General features: G+C 35.1%; 1 protein-coding gene across 14 annotated transcripts in view; it reads left to right on the top strand.

Moving 5' to 3' along the window:
• RBFOX3 (RNA binding fox-1 homolog 3) overlaps positions 1-18,075 on the top strand; it is a 1,090,709-nt gene that overhangs the window by 607,094 nt on the left and 465,540 nt on the right. The window contains exon 3 of one of the 14 annotated variants that reach the window (XM_078155831.1): positions 15,011-15,166. The exons of the other annotated variants lie outside the window; for them this stretch is intronic. The gene's annotated coding sequence lies outside the window, so the exon portion shown is untranslated. The remainder of the gene's footprint in view (positions 1-15,010; positions 15,167-18,075) is intronic. 14 annotated transcript variants of the gene reach the window in all.

Genomic DNA, 18,075 nt, shown 5'->3' with positions numbered 1-18,075 from the left:
TACTAGATCGTTTGCCATTTCTTTCTTCAGTGTGCCTCCATTTTGATGATGAGGAACTGAGGCAAATAAGAGTGAAATGACTCAACCTGGGTGACACAGCTAGTAAGTGTCTTGAGGCCAGATTTGAACTCAGATCTTCCTGCCTCCATGTCTGTTGCTCCAACTACTACATGACTTATCTCTGGAATATACTTCTCTTCACCTCTCTTTCTCAAAATCCTTATTTTCCTTCAAGGCTCAGCTCTGGTGGTATCTCTTCCCTGAATTCTTTTCAGATCTCCCCATTAAGAGGTGTTTCCTCCCACTCCCAAATTTTCCAAAAATATTTTGATAGGATTTTTCCTTTGTGCTATCATTGTCTACATTTTTACTTATCTGTATACTTTTTGTACTCTCCTTCCTCACTTCCTCCATGAAGTAGAATGCATGCTCCTTCAGGGCAGGGACTCTCATTTCTTAATGTTTCTGTCTATGTATCTCCTTAATTTTGTAGTTATTAAATGCTTGGTGAATGAACACATGAATTAATGAAGGTAGGATTTTAATAGGTGAAAGGAGAAAATGATGAGGATAAAGAGCTAGAAGGGATATTTTTATGCATTCTAATCCAATTCTCTCATTGTAGAGTGAGGTTAAATGGTCTTCCTACATTCACGGTACTAATAAGTATAGAGGCCTTTCTGCTTTCAGGTCCAACATTCCTTCTGCTGTACCATACTGCATCTCTAAGCAAGATAAAGAAGGAAGAAGAAAATCCTACTGTCATATTCTTAGTAAACATACAGGAATGGTTCCTCTTACAAATGAGTCATTTTAACCTGAGGCTTAATTTCTCTACCTTTTAAAATTAGAGGGTTGGGCTTTCTGATCTTTAAGGTCCCTTTTAATCCTAAAATCTGTGATTGGATGAACTCCTTATAGAAAAAGAAAGCAGAAAGCAAAAACCTGACAATATTTTGTTTATAAGAAAGTTACTTTTAACATAAGAATTTAGACAGAATTGTAGCTGAGTATTGGAGTGGTTTCTATTTTATCTCAACTGAATCCAAAAAAGTAGAGGTACGAAGCATGAACTCATTCAAAACCACTGTAAAAGTAGACCTTGGTAACAAAAAAATGGGAGGAATAATTAAATCATGTGTAAAGACATGATAGATAATGAAACAGTCAATATGAAATAGACAGATATGCACCAAATGACAAAGTATCCAAATATTTGCAGAAAAGTATATTTAACTAGAGGATGAAATAGATAATCAAGATATAATTTAGGGGTATTTTGTCCCTTTTAAGTATGGAAAAATATAATTGAACAATAAGCAAGAAAAAAGTTAATTACATGAATATAATATTAGAAAAATGAGACATGATACACCTCTGGTACCTACTGAAAGGAAATCATAGTAACAATATCCTTATTTTACAGATGAAGAAACTGAGGCAGAGGTAGGTTATGACTTGCCTAAGTTCAGACAGGTTGTATACTTCAGAGATGAGATTTTAACTTAGCTTTCTGACTCTAGGAACACTCCTGATTTCATTTGTATCACACTGCCCCCTAATATAATGGAGATAGTCACAGCAAACTGGGACATCAGCCAACAATGATTACTGAATTAATGTTTCTAATTTTTTCATCTGCCAAAAAGTACCTAGGAATCATTTTATTTTTAATTCAATGGGAAATCAGTGGTTTTGGATTATATGCTATTATATTTCAAATACTTTCATTAATGTGAAGAGAATTGGACTTTGTACGTCACATGTGTTGTTTGACAGGACAGATCAGTTTTTTTTCTCCAGAGTAACAAAAAACCTATGTGATATTATAGTAAAAAGAACCATTCATGATAATGTTCCGGAAATTTCATCATCAGGGATGAAATCCTCTCTGATTTGGCTTTGCCTGAGCTTAAAGCTTGGGCTGCTAGATGGCACACTGGATCGAGTGCTGGATTTGGAGTCAGGAAGACTCATATCCATGAGTTCAAATCTGGCCTCAGATACTTCATTAGCCGCGTGAACCTGGCCAAAATGCTTAACCCTGCTAGCCTTAGTTTCCTCATCTGTAAAATGAGCTGGAGACGGAAATAGCAAACCACTCTAATATCTTTGCCAAGAAACCCCCGTGAAGAGTCAGATATGACTGAACACAAAGACTAAGCTTGGAATTGAGCATGGGTATGAGTCTGATTGAATGATGAGGTCTGAGACAACGGATGTAATCTTGAACTATGTTTGGGGATATGACCTATGCATCCAATAATTTTACAGTAAAACAAGGAATTAAATAAAGATATTGTTCATAACTGCTACTATTTATTTATTTATTTCTAGAATTTCTAGCCATAGTAAAAAAAAAAAAATTTGGAAAAGTAAAAAACATATTGAAAAAAGTATGCAAAATTATGTCTGTTTGCAGACAACATAATAATTTTCATTGAGTAGGTTAGATATTCAGTGTCAGCAAAACACAATAAGAAGAATCAGTAACCCACAAAATCATTAGCCTTTTAAAAATGTTACTAATAAAACACAGAAGGAAGAGTTTGAAAAGAAATCCCATTCAAAGTAACTACAAAATGCATTAAATATTTGCGAGTCCAAGTACTGAGACACATTCAGAACTTACATCATTCCAACTAAATTCATTATTTACATATATAAAGCATGCTGTAAATAATTGGAAAATATTCATTGTCATTTTTGGGAGATACTGCTGTAATAAAAATGGCAATATAAGCTAAGTTAGTGTCACTCAAGTCAAAGCAATACAAATATGCAAAATAATATCCAACTTCCTCTGAAAATACAAAAGAGAAAGAATCTTAAGGGCATTAGTGACTGGGGGGAAAAACAGTCTGAAAGAGCCTAACATCATTTCTCAAAGTATATTATAAATCATTAAGCATGGAAGTATTTGGTACCAGTTTTTTTTTAAAGAATTGATCACTAGAATAGTCTGCATAAGCATGATCTAATTGCACAGTTGCATAGTTGCACTAATTGCAGAATCTAGTTGTACTAGTTTTTAATAGATTCAGGAATATGAACGATTAGGGTAAAAATTTTCCGTTTCACAAATAGTGCTGGGAAAACTGGAAAACAGCATATCACAAATAAGATTCAATCCATAATTTATAAAAATGGATGACATTAAAATGCAAATGGATATGTAACTTAAAATGAAGTTGATAACATGACGAAATTAGCGAAAGAATTCTTAGTTAAAGAAGGGATAGAATTAATCAAAAAAGTTAAAATTAATAATTTTGATCATTTATATTTCAAAATCATTTACATGAACAAATTCAATGTGGCCAGAATTAGAAGAGAAATAGATAATTGGATAAAAACCTTTGCAGTAAGTTATCTTTTATAAAGGTTAGAAATTGAAGACATAATGGGAAATTGAAGATAAATTGGAAAATACAAAAGAATAAGAGTTATTTTCCAATAAATAAGTGATCCAAATATAGAAAAATCTACTTTCAAAAGAAAAATAGAAACTATTAACATCCACATGAAAGAATACTCCAAATCACTAATAATTATAAAGAATACAACTCAAAAGTTTTTCTCACAAATGAAATTCATAAAGATGATAAAAGATGACAACGTTGAACACAGGTAAATAAAAGCTATTGGAGCAAAAGTGTAGTAGCAATTCACACTTACCAGAGGTATGATTTAGTCTGACCATTTTGGAATGGTTTCAAATTTTGCTGGTTAATAATAATAAGAATAACCATAGTAACAGCTAACTTTACATAGTACCTTAAGGTTTACAAAGTACCTTATATATATTATCTTAGTTGATCTTCACAACAACTCTGTGAGGTAGGTATTATTATTATCCCCATTTTCCAAATGAGGAAACTGAATTTGAAAGGTTAAGTGTCTTGCTTGTGGTCATATAGCTATGGTTTGAGATATGTCTTGTCCTCTTGTATCCATGACTCCAAGTACAGTGCTTTTTCCACTGTCTAGTTTTCTGTAGGTCAATAGGAAGAGTAAGAACCAACTTTCATATTTACTATCAGAATAAGAAGAGTGGGTTTAAATATAGAAGGAAAGATTTAGATTCTCCTTTGTGCCGTGGGCGCACAGGCATGTGAATGCACGCAAGCATTTTTATGAGTGTGTATTCTTTTCTGCCCCTTTCCTCTGTTACCTTTCTAGTTCAAGTCCTCCTCACCTCTCATCTGCATGATTACAACAGCCTCCAAACTTGTTCCCTGCCTTTTGTATCTTCCCACCTGAATTCATCTTTCACAAAGTAATCAAAGTGATTTTTCTGAAACTTTGTTCTGGCCATTTTACCATACTTTCCCCAACTCTCAACTCAAGAAACTTTAGTGGACAGGATCAAATATAATCCCTTTTGCCTGTCATCAAAATTTCCTCACAACTTGCTTGCTTCTTTCCTTTCCATTCTACTTATACTTTATTCCCCTCTCTGCATTCTGTGGTAGAGCCGTGCTCACCTTTTTTCTATTCCTCACATAAGATATTCGACTTCCCTTTTCACAGATTTTGTAATAGCTTTTTCCCATGTCTGGAATGCTCTCCTTCTTTACCCCTGCCTCTTAGAGACCTGACTCCTTTCAAAACTCAAATGCTCCATTGTATAGAAGGCCTTTGCACGTCTCCCCATCTGTAGTCCCTTCCCTGACAAAGTCTACTGTGTACGTTATGTTGTATGTACACATATATCTATATCTATATCTTTCCTTTGTGGGAAGCCCTGTTTTCTTTCATTTTTTTGTATCCCCATTGCTGAGAAAATAGTAAACACTTAATAAAATATTCGTTTATTTATTGATTAACCATTCAAACACAATTACCAAAACAACAGCATTAGAAAAAATTTGAAAAATTTTAAATGTAGAAAATGTAAAGGGATTTAACATCAGAAACAACTTGTGTGGAAAACAGGCCATATAGAGATAATTTAAAAATTATTCGACTTATTAAAACCTGTGATTTAGCAAAAACTTGGGCACCATATTTTAAGAAATCCTCCCTAAACCTAGTAGAATAAAAATTTAAAGTGAAAATAGAAAGAATTCACTGATCATCTTCTGAAAGGAACCCCAAATCGAAAATAAAAGGTATCTAGAGTCAAAATCCAGAGCTTTGAAATAAAAAAAAAAAAGTAACTTGCCGAAAGAAAGTGATCCAGGGGGCAGCTAGGTGGTGCAGTGGATAGAATACCATCCCTCGATTCAGGAGGACCTTAGTTCAAATCCGGCGTCAGAGACATAACACTTACTTGTGTGTGACCCTTGGTAAGTCACTTAAGCCCCACTGCCCAACACTTCTCTCCCCCTCCCCCTCCCCTCAAAAAAAGGTGTTGTGGTACAACTTAATTCCAGTCCTTACATCACATAAGACATAAGAGCAACTAGTATAAGAAAGAAAAAATTTTTGAATATGATATTTCAAAAGACAAAGATAAAGTCTTAGAACCAATTTCTGCTCTATATAACTGCCAACCTTGTTTTGTCTAAAATGCAAGTCTGTTCATTTCACATTCTTACTGAACAAATCATAGTAGTTCCCTTTCATCTCTTAGGTCAAATCTATATTTTTCTCTTTTGATTTAAAGGTGTTCATAATCTCATCCCTTCCTATGTTTCCAGTGTTACACATACGCTCCTCCCCACCCACCCACACATATTTTATGTTTCAGCCATATTATGTTGTTTGCTGTTCCTCACCCATCTACTTCATCTTGGGTCTTGATGATTTATGTCAGCTGTTCTTCACAACTGTAACTCTCTTCCCCATCACTTCAATCTTTTAGAATACTTGCTTCTTTCAAGAATTAGTTCAAATACTCTTTGTGCAGGAAACTTTTCTTGGCCCTGTCCCCCTATATTTCCACCTTCCTTGTCCCTCCCCATCTGCTAGTGTCTTCCTCTCTGAGTTTACATTTTGTTTATCGTATTCTGTCAGTACTTATTTATGTACTTCTTGTCGCCCATTTTATGGAGGGATGCATAAATTAATAGGGATGTAGTAAAATAATTAGATTTATTGACTTATACAATGAACCTCACAACTAATTGCATCATCTTTTCATTTTTAATTTTAATTTAGCTCATTGTGTTGTAATTACTTTTTTATATGATTTGACAATGAGAAGATTTTTAAAAAATATTCTTCTAATTCTTCACCTTGAAATTATACTTCTATCACTTTAGAAATCAAGCATACCCTTGATGTACAGTGCATTTCCCCTAGACTATGCTTGATTATAACCATAGGTTTTCAATGAGGTTTGATGATTTTTCATAAAGTCATTATTTTCCATTTGCTCCATTTCAATTTTAAAGAGATTATTTTCTTCAGTGAGCTCACTGAACTTTTAGACCTCCTTTACCATTTGGCTAGTTCTGCTTCGTAAGGCATTCTTATCTTCATTTGCTTCTTCGACCTGTTTTACCATTTGGAATATTCTGTTCTTAAGGTGTTTTCTTCAGTATTTTTAGTGATCCATTTTATATGATTTTCTTGCATCACTCTCTTTTCTCTTCGTAATTTTTTCCTCTCCCTCTCTTGCTTCATTTTCAAAATCCTTTTTGAGGTCTTCCATGTCCTGAGGCTAGTTCATATTTTTCTTGAAGGCTTTGGATGTAGGAGCTCTGACTTTCTTGTCTTCACTGTGTATATTTTAATCTTTCCTCTCACCATAATAACTTTCTAAAGATAGAGTTTTTTTTTCCATTGCTTGTCATTTTCCCTGCTCATTACTTGATTTTTAACTCTTTGTTAAGGTCGGGCTCTGCTTCCAGTGTGTAGGGCGCATTGTGTCAAACTTCAGGGTTTTCGTGCAGCTGTTTTCAGGGGTGTATGTTTTCAGTTATTCCAAGGTGATATGATATAAGGAGAGGTATATACTCCTTTCCTATCCTGTGAGTGACCAGAAGCACTCTTTTCTGCCCTGAAACTGTGAGGAAAGTCCCCTTTCACTATAGCTGTAAGTTCTGCTATGCTAATGCTCCCCCTTCCCCTGGTCTGCCATACAGGTCTGCGACCTAGACCTGAATACAGGAAAACCACAGAGTCTTACCTCAATGCCAGCAAAAAGATCCCTATAATCTCATTCTGACCCAGTGTTTGACACCCCCTGATGGGCTGATAGCTCTGGAAGAAGCTATTAGTGCTGCTGCTGCTACTGCTGCTGCTGTTTCACTCATTCCCAAGGTCTGTCCTGGTGTAATGTGGCTGGGGCTGTATTGCACTGTGCTCTACTCTCCCCAGGTGTGATAGACACTTCTTCCTGACCTTCCAAGTTCTCTTTAGTTTCTGTAGGCTTAGAGGTCTGGAAACTGCCACTGCTTCCTGTGATTCATTTCCTCTGAGGCCTACTCTGGGTTTGCTGGGGTCTATTATGTGCTGGTATGGCTTAAGCTGGACTGCACTCCTCTCTTACCCTGGTGCAAGAGATCTTTCCTGCTAGCTTTCCCAAGTTCTCTTGGCCTCGAAATTTGTTTCACTGCATCTTTTTGTGGGTTCTGCTGCTCTAAAATTTGTTTAGAGTAATTCTTTAAAGGTATTTGGAGTGGTTCAGAGGAGAATTCAAGTGAATTTTTCCCTTTGCTCCAGTATTTTGGCTCTGCCACCTCTTCTTCTCCGCCCCCTTCTACTTTATAAGGATATGATTTCAGAGGATCTTTTGCCATTTGGCCAATTGTATTTTTAAAGAAATTGTTTTCTTTAGATAATTTTTCCCTTACTTTTCTAGGGTATTGACTCTTTTTTGCATAACTCCCTTTTTTTCCCCATTTTTTTTTCTACCTGTCTGATTTTCAAAATCGTTTTTGAGCCCTTCCACGAAAGCTTTTTTTGCCTTCATATTCTTTGTTGAGGCTTCACGTGTAGGCATTTTAACATTGTTGCCCTATTCTGAGTTTGTGTTTTGATCTCCCTGTCACCATAGTAGCTTTCTATGGTCAGGCCTCTTTTGTTTTATTTACTCATTTTAGTATATTTTCTTGACTTATAAAGTTGAACCCTGCCCTTGGGCACAGGAGGCATTGTCCCAAGCTTCTTTCACTGGGGCACAGGGCCTTTGTCACTGACTTTATCTGTCGGGGTCTCAGGTGCTGTTAGTTTGCCCACTGTGCTTGGGTGACCCAGCCTGGTCTTACCTGTTGTGCCAGGGTTGCAGGGCTGGCAGTTTGCCTTTTGCACTGGGGCTGGAGGCCGTATAGCTGCCTCATTATACCACTTGCTTGCTGAGCCACAACCAAGGGGCCTCAGTTGCTGATCTGTGCTATGGCTAAGAGACTCCCGCTGTCATGCCTAGATACTATCTATAGTGGGCACCACTCCCCTTTTACCCAGGTGAGAGAGAGATTTCCTGAAGTCCTTGTAATTTATACTGAGCCGGAAAATTGTTTTACTACATCTTTTATGGGTTCTTTCACTCCTGAATTTGTTTAGATGTTTGATTTAATGTTGTTTCTGAGGTAATTGTGGGAGAGCTCAGGCAACTTCCTGGCTTCTCTTCAACATCTTGGCTCTATACTGTATTCTTTTCTTTTTCTCTTTAACTTGCAGAGTATTAACCTAATGTGGTTTTTGTTTTGTCTTTATTAGTCATTTTTTAAAGCTTTGAGTCAAATTTGTTTCTGAATTTAAACAAGTCTTGTTTGTTAATTTGCTTATGGTCAGATCTTACTTAAAGAGTTAACACATACTTATAGACAAATACACACACACACAGAAATACATGTAGATATTACATGTAAACACAAATGCACATAATATACATTATAACACCTATAGTTAGATGCAGATGACATGCATCCATACATATTTACATAAAGTATACATTTGTGTGTTCTTTGTATTTCCCAATGTGTTTATGGCATATACCAGTGGTTGGTAAATTTTAGTCTACAGGTCAAATCTTGTCTGTCATGTGCTTTTTTGGGTAGTCTGTAAGCTAATAGTACCATTTGTAGTAATGCTATGAAACAGGTATTTGACCATCTAGCTGTAGTTTGGTGACCCCTAAAATATATGTGATACAATAGTTAGGCATAAAGTTGATAAGCAGTGTGGCATAGGGGTAGAGAGCTAGACATTGGAGTCAGGAAGACATGGATTCAAATCCTACTTCATAAATATAGTAGCTATATGATCTTAGGTAAGTATCTCTTAGTTGTCCCAGGTAGTTCTCCAAAACTGCCACTCTGAAACAATAAAGCGAGTTTCTTCATCCTGCATTCATAAGTTAAAAAAGAGAGACGTCTATTTTAATTAATATGAAGCAGAGATATGTTTTACTCAGGTCTAGTCACCCAGGAAGGTCATCATATTTAGAAATGATAAGTGATAAAATGTATCTGTGTGATACAGTGTTCGTAGAAGGAAGGTATGCAGCATCAATGTTACCATTGTTCCATCACCATAGTCATGTGTAATTCTTTGTGACCCGATTTGGGGTTTTCTTGGTAAAGATATTAAAATGTTTTGCCATTTACTTCTCCTGCTCGTTATATAGAGGAGGAAACTGAGGTAAACAGAAGATAAATGACTTGTCCAGAGCCACACAGCCAGTATCCGAGGCCACGTTTGAACTGAGGTCTTTCTGACTCAAGACCTGACGCTGTGTCACCTAGCTACTCTGAGCAGTATTGAGAGATAGCACATTGGTAAAAAGCAGTTTTATAAAATCTCCATTTCCATCTAATTGGATTGGTGATTGGTAAAGTCTTTTTATTGAAAACAAAGGAGTTATAGAATATTGTCACCGACTAGTAGTATGTACCTTAACTATAGTGGGTAAGCAAGTGATTGCAAATGGATCATTTGTTACCCTCCACAGAAGGCTATTGCTATATAAGTAAAAATGTAAACAGTAAGGAAAGTTACTAATTAGACGACTGTTCTGATTGTGCATTTAAAAAAATTGTCCCGCGTGGTAAATGAACTTCTCTGCTATCAATAAATCCTAACCATTTCTCAGCTTCATTCTTTTTTTTATGATATTCGTCTTTGTCACTACATCTAGGAAGGTAACAGTTCAAACACATTGTTCAAAACTGTGATCAAAAACAAATGTTGTCATCACTAGGATTAACTTCCTCTTTTCTACCTCTTGTAATCACTGTTTTCCTCCACGATTCAATTCAACTTGCCTCTTATAGAAAGTCTTTACTGATCTCATTCCCAACTGTCAATGTAATGCCCTTGATTTTTTAAACCATGTACTCACTGACCTGCATCTGTAGTGAATCGTTTTTTTTAGTGTAAACTTTTAAATTTTAAAGTTAAATACAAAATGAGAGAAAAAAGAAACAAACTTAAATACTAAAACTCAATTAATACAAAATAAGAAAAGAAAAAATAGAGAATTGCCATGTGTACAACAGAAAGTGAGAAAGGTTTCAAAATATACAGCAATAAATTTTCATTCCAAGAATGTGTGTATAATAAATACTAGGCATGTTGAGAAATGTCCATCTTTTCTTTGCTTTCCTTTAAGTGTGCTGTGCCCTTTTTACTTTGGTTTTTTCCCCCTTTCTCCTCCGCTCAAGGGCTACTATGAAGTGCAATTATATATGTGTGTGTGTGTGTGTATGTATATGTCTTTGTGTGTGTGTATGTGTATACACACAATCGATACATACATATTTCCACAAGTATGTATATATGTAGATATGTACAGAAAGACATACATATGGGGCACAGTATTGTACACATTTACACACAATATTTATACTTAGATATCAAGAATTATAGTCATATATGAACATATATATTCATATGCATCTGTGTAAGACTCTATTATACTTATTTATCCTTTGTTGCTCTAAGGGTTGATAACCTCTTCCTTCACAAGTCTAAGTCTTTACATATTTTTCGAAGTCCATGAACTCATCTTTGCCTACGCCATAGTAATATTTCTACCTTATACTGTCTAGTTGTTTTAAGTGGTCCAAAGCAATATTGATAAATATGGCTGAGACATAGTGTAATTTCCTTATTTTTCTTGTTTGATGAAATCAGTTTTAACCTTAACTTTGTTCAAGATCATAATCATCACACCTGCTTGATTTTGCTGAACAAATTCTACTCCTGAACTTTATTTTATGTTTGTACATATCTTATTTCTTATTTCTCCTGATTCCTCTAATTTACTTTTACCCACTACCTTGCCCTCCTATTACTTAACCTACCTTTCCCCAAGGATCTCTCCCTTAACCTCCCATTCTCATTAATCTAAACACCTTTCTATACCCCCATTATCCTCTACTCTCACCCTGCCCTCTAAAGATCCCTCCTTAATCCTACCTCTCCTTATCCCCTTAGCATTTTATTTCTTTCTGAGTTTAGAAATTTATACTCTTGGAGATATGTCTGTATTATTCCGTCTTGAACACATTCCTGATAAAAAGTAGGTTTCCAGAGCTACCAGAGGTCCTCCCCCATCTCATTCGTCTGTGTTGGTTCTTCCTCTAGCACTTCATTCGTATAATATAATTACTCTATTTAGTTGTTGCTAAACAGTTTTACTCTTTGATATCTTTATTATGAACTACCCAATTACTAATAACAAAGTTAGACTTCAGTTTCATATTTTATATTCATGAAAGATAAACTGTCTTTATTTGGTCCCTCATAATAGTCTTTGGTATGTTACTTTCTAGTTCTTTTGGCTCTTGTATATCAAATCTTCTATTAAGTTCAGTGTTTGTTCGTTTGTTTGTTTTATCAAATTCATGAAAGTGTGATATTTTATCAAATGTCAACTTTCTTTTTCGTTCAGGATAATGCTTAGCTTTGCTGGGTGTGATATTTTTGGTCAGAACTCCAGTTATTTTGCTCTTCAATATATAGAGTTTCAATACCAGTGGTCTTTTATTGTGGCCACTGCTAGGTCTTGTCTGATTCTAATTGTGACACCACCACATTTAAATTGTTGGGTTTTTTCTTGTTGTTCACAACATTGTATCCTTCAGCTGTGGGTTTGGGAATTTAATGAGATTACTATGAGTTTTCTCCATAGGATTTCTTCTATGTGGTGATCAGTGGATATTTTTGTATTTATACTTTCCTGTCTTGTTCTAATATTTCAGGAGAATGTTCTTTAATTATTTATTGTAATATTGTATCAAGATTCTTTTTTTGTTTAAATCACAGCTTTCGAGTAGTTTGGTTATTCTTATATTTTTTCTTCTTAATCTGTTCTCCAGATGAGTTGTTTTTCTTATAAGATGTTTCACATTCTCTTCTGTTTTTTGATTCTTTATGTTTTGTTAACTTTCTTGGCTTTCTCTTGCCCAGTTTTGATTGTCAAGGCATTGTTGTATTTCTTAAGGTCCTGGAATCTCCAAAGAATAGTATTTGCTATATTTTTCTTCTGTTTTGTTTTGTTTCCTCTTTCTGGTGGTTGTTTCTATTGGTTCTACCTCTTCCTTACAACATCATTAATGTGATAATATGTTTAAAAGGAATGTATATGTATATATAGCCTGTGTAAGATTGTGTGCCCTCTTGGGTAGAGGGGGCAAGGAGGGGAAGAAAAATTTGAAACTTAAAATCTTATGGAAGTGATTGTTGTGAAATCAAAATAAATTAATAAAAAAAATATAAAAAATTCTGGATCTTCTTTTCTAATTGCTTGGCTTTCTCTTCATAATATTATCTTTCTTGGATTGTTATTTTTTAAAATTTTTTCATCAATCTTTCTCATTTGATTTTTAAAGTCTTTTTCAAGTTCTTCTATGAATTATTTTTGGGGAGGTGACCATTTGACATTACTCTTTGGGGTAGAAGAGGGTTTCTTTACTTCAGTATCCTATTCTGAAGATGAATCCTGGTCTTCTCTATTCCCATAGTAACTCTGTATGGGTGGATTCTTTCTCCTTTGCCTGTTTTTGTTTGTTTATTTCTTTCCTTGATTTGTTTTGGTGTTTTTGGTGGCAGCTCAGTTTTTGTAATTACCTCTAGTATGAGTGATGGTGCCTCTGCCCTCAGATTCTTCAGTTCTCCTTTCTGGCCTGGAACTGAAACTAAGAACTGTAGCCTCCTTTAAGTGACCAAACCAGTGCCTTCTGCCTTCACTAGGTATGTGCTGGTTCCTTCTTGACCCAGCTATATCTCCACGGTACAGCTGGGTTTGGCATTCCTTGTCAACAAGGGCTCCCTAGATGTTCTCCAGCTCAGATGCCCAATAACAATTCACTGTCCCAGTAGCAAAAGTTCCTGTGCCTGGTGCTGAGGCAGCTTCCCAATCCACCTAAACCTATAGCTTGTTGCTTGTTGTTTAAGCAGACCTGGCCTAGAGGTGTTTATTTGTCACAGGGATTAAATCTCATCTTCAGATTTTTTTTCAAATCTTCTCCAATTGTCCCTGGACGACCACTGTTTTTCCCCTACTCATTTCTTTTTACTGGTCTATGTTTGCCTCGATGTGGTATCTCGTATGTGGGTGAAATCTGGAGAACTTGGAATTTTCTGTCGTACTCTGTCATCTTCTCAGAATCCTTTCACAACGAGTGTTTCCTCCAGTAGACTATATACTTCTTGAAAGCAGGGACTATTTCCATTTCCCTTTTATTTATATCTTCAGTGCTTTGTTAATGGCAGGAACTAAACACCAACATAATGGAATTCAATTAATGACAGGAAATGTGTATGTAAGTGTATGTACACATAGACACACAAATGTGTGTGTGTGTGTGTGTATGTGTGTATATATATATATGTGTGTGTGTATATATATATGTATATACACACACACATATAAATTTATGTATTAATAATAACAGTAGCTAAAAGTTCTATTGTTGTTGATCCATTTCTGCCATTTCTGACTCTCCTTACTACACTTGGTATTGTCTTGGAAAAGATTACTAGAGTAGTTTGCCATTTCATTCTCTAGCTCATTTTATAGATGAGGAAAGTGAGGCAAACAGGGTCAAGTGACTTGCCCAATGTCACACAGTAGTGTCTGCAGTTACATTTGATCTCAGGTCCTCTTGACTCCCAGGTGCTCTATCCAGGGTACCACCTTGCTGCACCCTAAATGTCAAAACATCTATTAGGAATCCCAACACCACCAAATTTCCCTCTCCCCATTTTTTGTCAGTAGAATGTTACATAATTCATGTCCAACCTCTGTCCAATAGTTATATACCTGATATTTTCTTTGTCCCTACAAGGAAGTATAATAACAAAGAAACACATGTAGTTCATCAAAGAATCTGGGCTGCAGTCAGCTTTGCAGTTTTTAACACTTACTTAAAACAGTAACACAACAGTTAATTATTTCTTAGTAACTCACTCTATTGTCCGTTACTTGAAAGCATAGCAAGTAGTTCAGGTATAGGTTATGCCTTTCTCTTCATTCTTTTGTTTTTACCCAAACTCATTGAAATGGGGAGAAGAGAAGGGATGGGGTAGAAATTTAAAAAAATGGTAATTGGTATCTTAGGTAGAGATGAAACAGTTACATAATAAAGTCAATAAGAGTTATGCCTGAGTGTCTGGATATGAAACTGAGTCTGCTGTGTAAATAACAGCTACCAAAATGGTTCATTATGAATGAAAAAGCCTGCACATGTTTTCAAGCTTCTGATGTCCTTTGTTTGCTACATCAGCTCTTCATTAGGAAGAATATTACCAGCAAAAGCTGAGAACCAGCCCCCCTCCCCAACTTCCACTACACAATGCTGCCATTTCGTCTCTAAACTGCATTTAAAAACCTAAATAAAAATGCTAAACCAGTTACAGTGACATGTTTTAAAATCACATACTACCAAGATATGAGAAAGCAAAAACAATGAATCAGTATTTTCCCATAAGAGGATATAAAGAGCCTAGCCTAGTCAGGAGGCCCCCCTCATTAAAAGGATGGAGTATTAGCAATAACATTCATTAATAATCCTGTAGTTGGGGAGGAGGAGGAAATCCATTAGGTGACAATGAAGCAAGTAAAATTCTCTATTAAGTGAACTAATTATATCATTTAATTTTACTTTCAAAGGATCAAAGATATCTTTGAAGAATGCAGAACATCTTAAACTGCCGTCAGTCTTATGGAACTAAAAATAATTATAATAATCATTAATAATAAAATGTGGAAATTAACCCCATTGCTGGGGATAGTGGAACTTCTGCTCTGTTGTACAGTTGGGAAGAGGTAACGTATTCTGGATATGCTTCTATGTATCTATTGCTAGAATTAAAGGATTGTCATTCTTTCTGGACATGAAAAGAAAGATTAAGATAGGATTCTGGTAGTTTTCTTTGTTACCTTAAATGTTATTATCCTTTCCCCCACCTCCCTGTGACCGTTCCTTCCTTTTCCTTTCTCTTATAGTTGAATTATATTTCAGAAAGCACTGTTTATTATAGTAACAAGTTAACTCTTGATTAACCATGTAAAATCCACAGAGAGGTTATCATGTTATTTTTGCCATAGGCAGATGAATTTAATTTTAATCAATGTAGATAACTTAGTTTTGACTCTCACAATTTGTGTGTTTATAATAATTTATCAATGAAGTAACCATCCTAAGATAAGTAGTAAGGTAATAAAATAATCCTTTCTCTCAGAGAACTTCTGCCATAATGGGAGAAGTATAGTCGGTCAGTCAATAAAGTCTTTATTGAATACTGGTTATGTGGGAAGATCATTCAGGTGTCTACAAGAAACAACCAGTTGTTGCTGATTATTATTGTGAATCAGAATTTTTTTTTCCAAATGATCACTGAAAGGAAAGCATCAGATTCAAAAAAGTTTCTTGAAAAAGAAGCAAAGAGTTCTGCTTTGGGGAACCAAGATGATGGAGTAATAAGTAATTAGATTCTCATTATGGGAAGAATGAAGAGCAAGGCGGAAATTCTGAAGAGGACAACATTGTCAACAAACCCACACCTGGGACCTGAAAAGGGAATATGAACTGGTCTGAATCCCAAAAATCTTTCTTGGAAGAGTTTAAGAAGGATATTAAAATTCAAATGAGAGAGGTAAAAGAAAAACTGGGAAAAGAAAAGAGAGGCATGCAAGAGAGAGTCAGTAACTTGGAAAAGTAAGGAAAAAAATTAACTGTAGAAAACAAGTCCCTAAAAAAATACAATTGGCCAATTGTAATAAGTACACTGAAGAAAGCAACTCCTTAAAAGCAGAATTGGCCAAATGGAAAAGGAGAAACAAAAACTCTCTGAGGAGAACTCTTTAAAAAATTAAATGGGTCAAATGGAAAAGGAAGTACAAAATACAATAGAAGAAAACAAGTTGTTAAAAAGTAGAATTGGGCAAGCGGAAGGTAATGACTCTATGAGAGACAGAGAATCAGTCAAACAGAAACAAAAGAATGAAAAAATAGATAAAAGTGCAAAATACTTTATTCGTGTAACAACTGACGTGGAAAATAGATCAAGGAGAGACAATTTAAAAATTGTTGGTCTACCTGAAAATCACAATGAAAAAAAGAGACTGGACAGCATCTTTCAGGAAATCATCAAGAACAACTGCTCTGAGGTTCTAGAACCAGAGGGTAAAATAGTCACAGAAAAAATCCACTGTTCACCTGAAAGAAATTCGGAATTGAGAACACCACAGAATATAGTACCCAAATTCCAAAATTGCCAGGTGAAAGAGAAATTCTGCAAGCAGCTAGAAAGAAGCAGTTTAAATAACATGGAACCACAGTCATTATTATGCAGTACCTTGCAGCTTCTACATTAAAAGATCATAGAGTATAGAATACGGTGTTCCATAAGGTAAAGGAGCTTGGATTACAACCACGAATCAACTACCCATAGAAAATGAGCATAATTGTTCACGGGAAATGGACCTTCAATGAAATAGGGGTGTTCCACACCTCCCCGATAAAAAGATCAGAGGTCAGTTGAAAATCTGATCTTCAAATACAACACTAAAGTGAGACATAAACAGGTAAAGAGGACAGAAAAAAAACCCTAGCATGTTATTAATAAGGATAAATTGTTTACTTCTCTATCAGGGAAAATAACACTTGTATCTCCTTAGAAATGTATTGTTATGACATTTTAAAGGGGTATAGATAGAGTAGGAGGATATAACTTGACTTTGATGTAATGAAAAAAGAAATTTAAGTGGGTTAAATGGATCTAAGTAAGTGGATTAATCTGATCCAACTAAGGGTATGTACTGGGAGAAAAGGAAATGAAGAGGCAGAGAAGGGTGAATTAGAAAGGCACAAAAACCTATTATAGTAGAGGGAAAGAAGGGAGATGAGCAAAAACTATTGTAGTAATGAATAAAACTCAGCTGGTTTTATGAAAAAAAAAACCCCAACAAAATAGATAAACCTTTGATTAATTTAATTTAAAAAAAGAAGAAAACCAAATTACCGTTTTCAAAACTGAAAAGGATCAAACAATCACCAAGGAAGAGAAAATTAAAACAATAATTTTGCCCCACTACATGCCAAGAAATTTGACAATCTTACTGAAATGGATTAATATTTCCAAAAATATAAGTTGCCCAGATTGACAGAAGAGGAAGTAAAATACTTAAATAACCCTATGTCAGAAAAAGAAATTGAATAAGTCATTGATGAACTCCCTAGGAAAAAATCTCCAGGGCTAGATGGATTTACAAGTGATTTCGAGCAAACATTTAAAGAACAATTAATTCTAATAGTATATAGAGTATTTGGGAAAATATGTAAAGGAATTTTGCTAAATTCTTTTTATGATACAAATATGGTGCTGATATTTAAACTAGGAAGAGTCAAAAGAGAGAATGAAAATTATAGACCAATTTCCCTAATGAATATAGATGCAAAAATTTTAGATAAAACATTAGCAAATAGATTACAGCAACTTATCACATGAATAATACGCTATGATCAGGTAGGATTTATGCCAGGAATGCAGAGCTGGTTCAATATTAGGAAAACTATCAACATAATGGATCATATCAACACCAAAATTATAGAAACCACACGGTCATTTCAGTAGATGTAGAAAAAGCTTTTGAAAAAATACAACACCCATTCCTATTAAGAACATGAGGGAGCATAGGAATAAATGGAGTCTGCTGAAAATAATAAGTAGAAT

Source organism: Phascolarctos cinereus, unplaced genomic scaffold (assembly GCF_003287225.1).
Source record: "Phascolarctos cinereus isolate Bilbo 61053 unplaced genomic scaffold, phaCin_HiC Scaffold_5;HRSCAF=322, whole genome shotgun sequence".
NCBI lineage: Eukaryota > Metazoa > Chordata > Mammalia > Diprotodontia > Phascolarctidae > Phascolarctos > Phascolarctos cinereus.
Note: the sequence above shows the minus strand (reverse complement) of the source record. Positions and strands in the feature narration are given on the sequence as shown.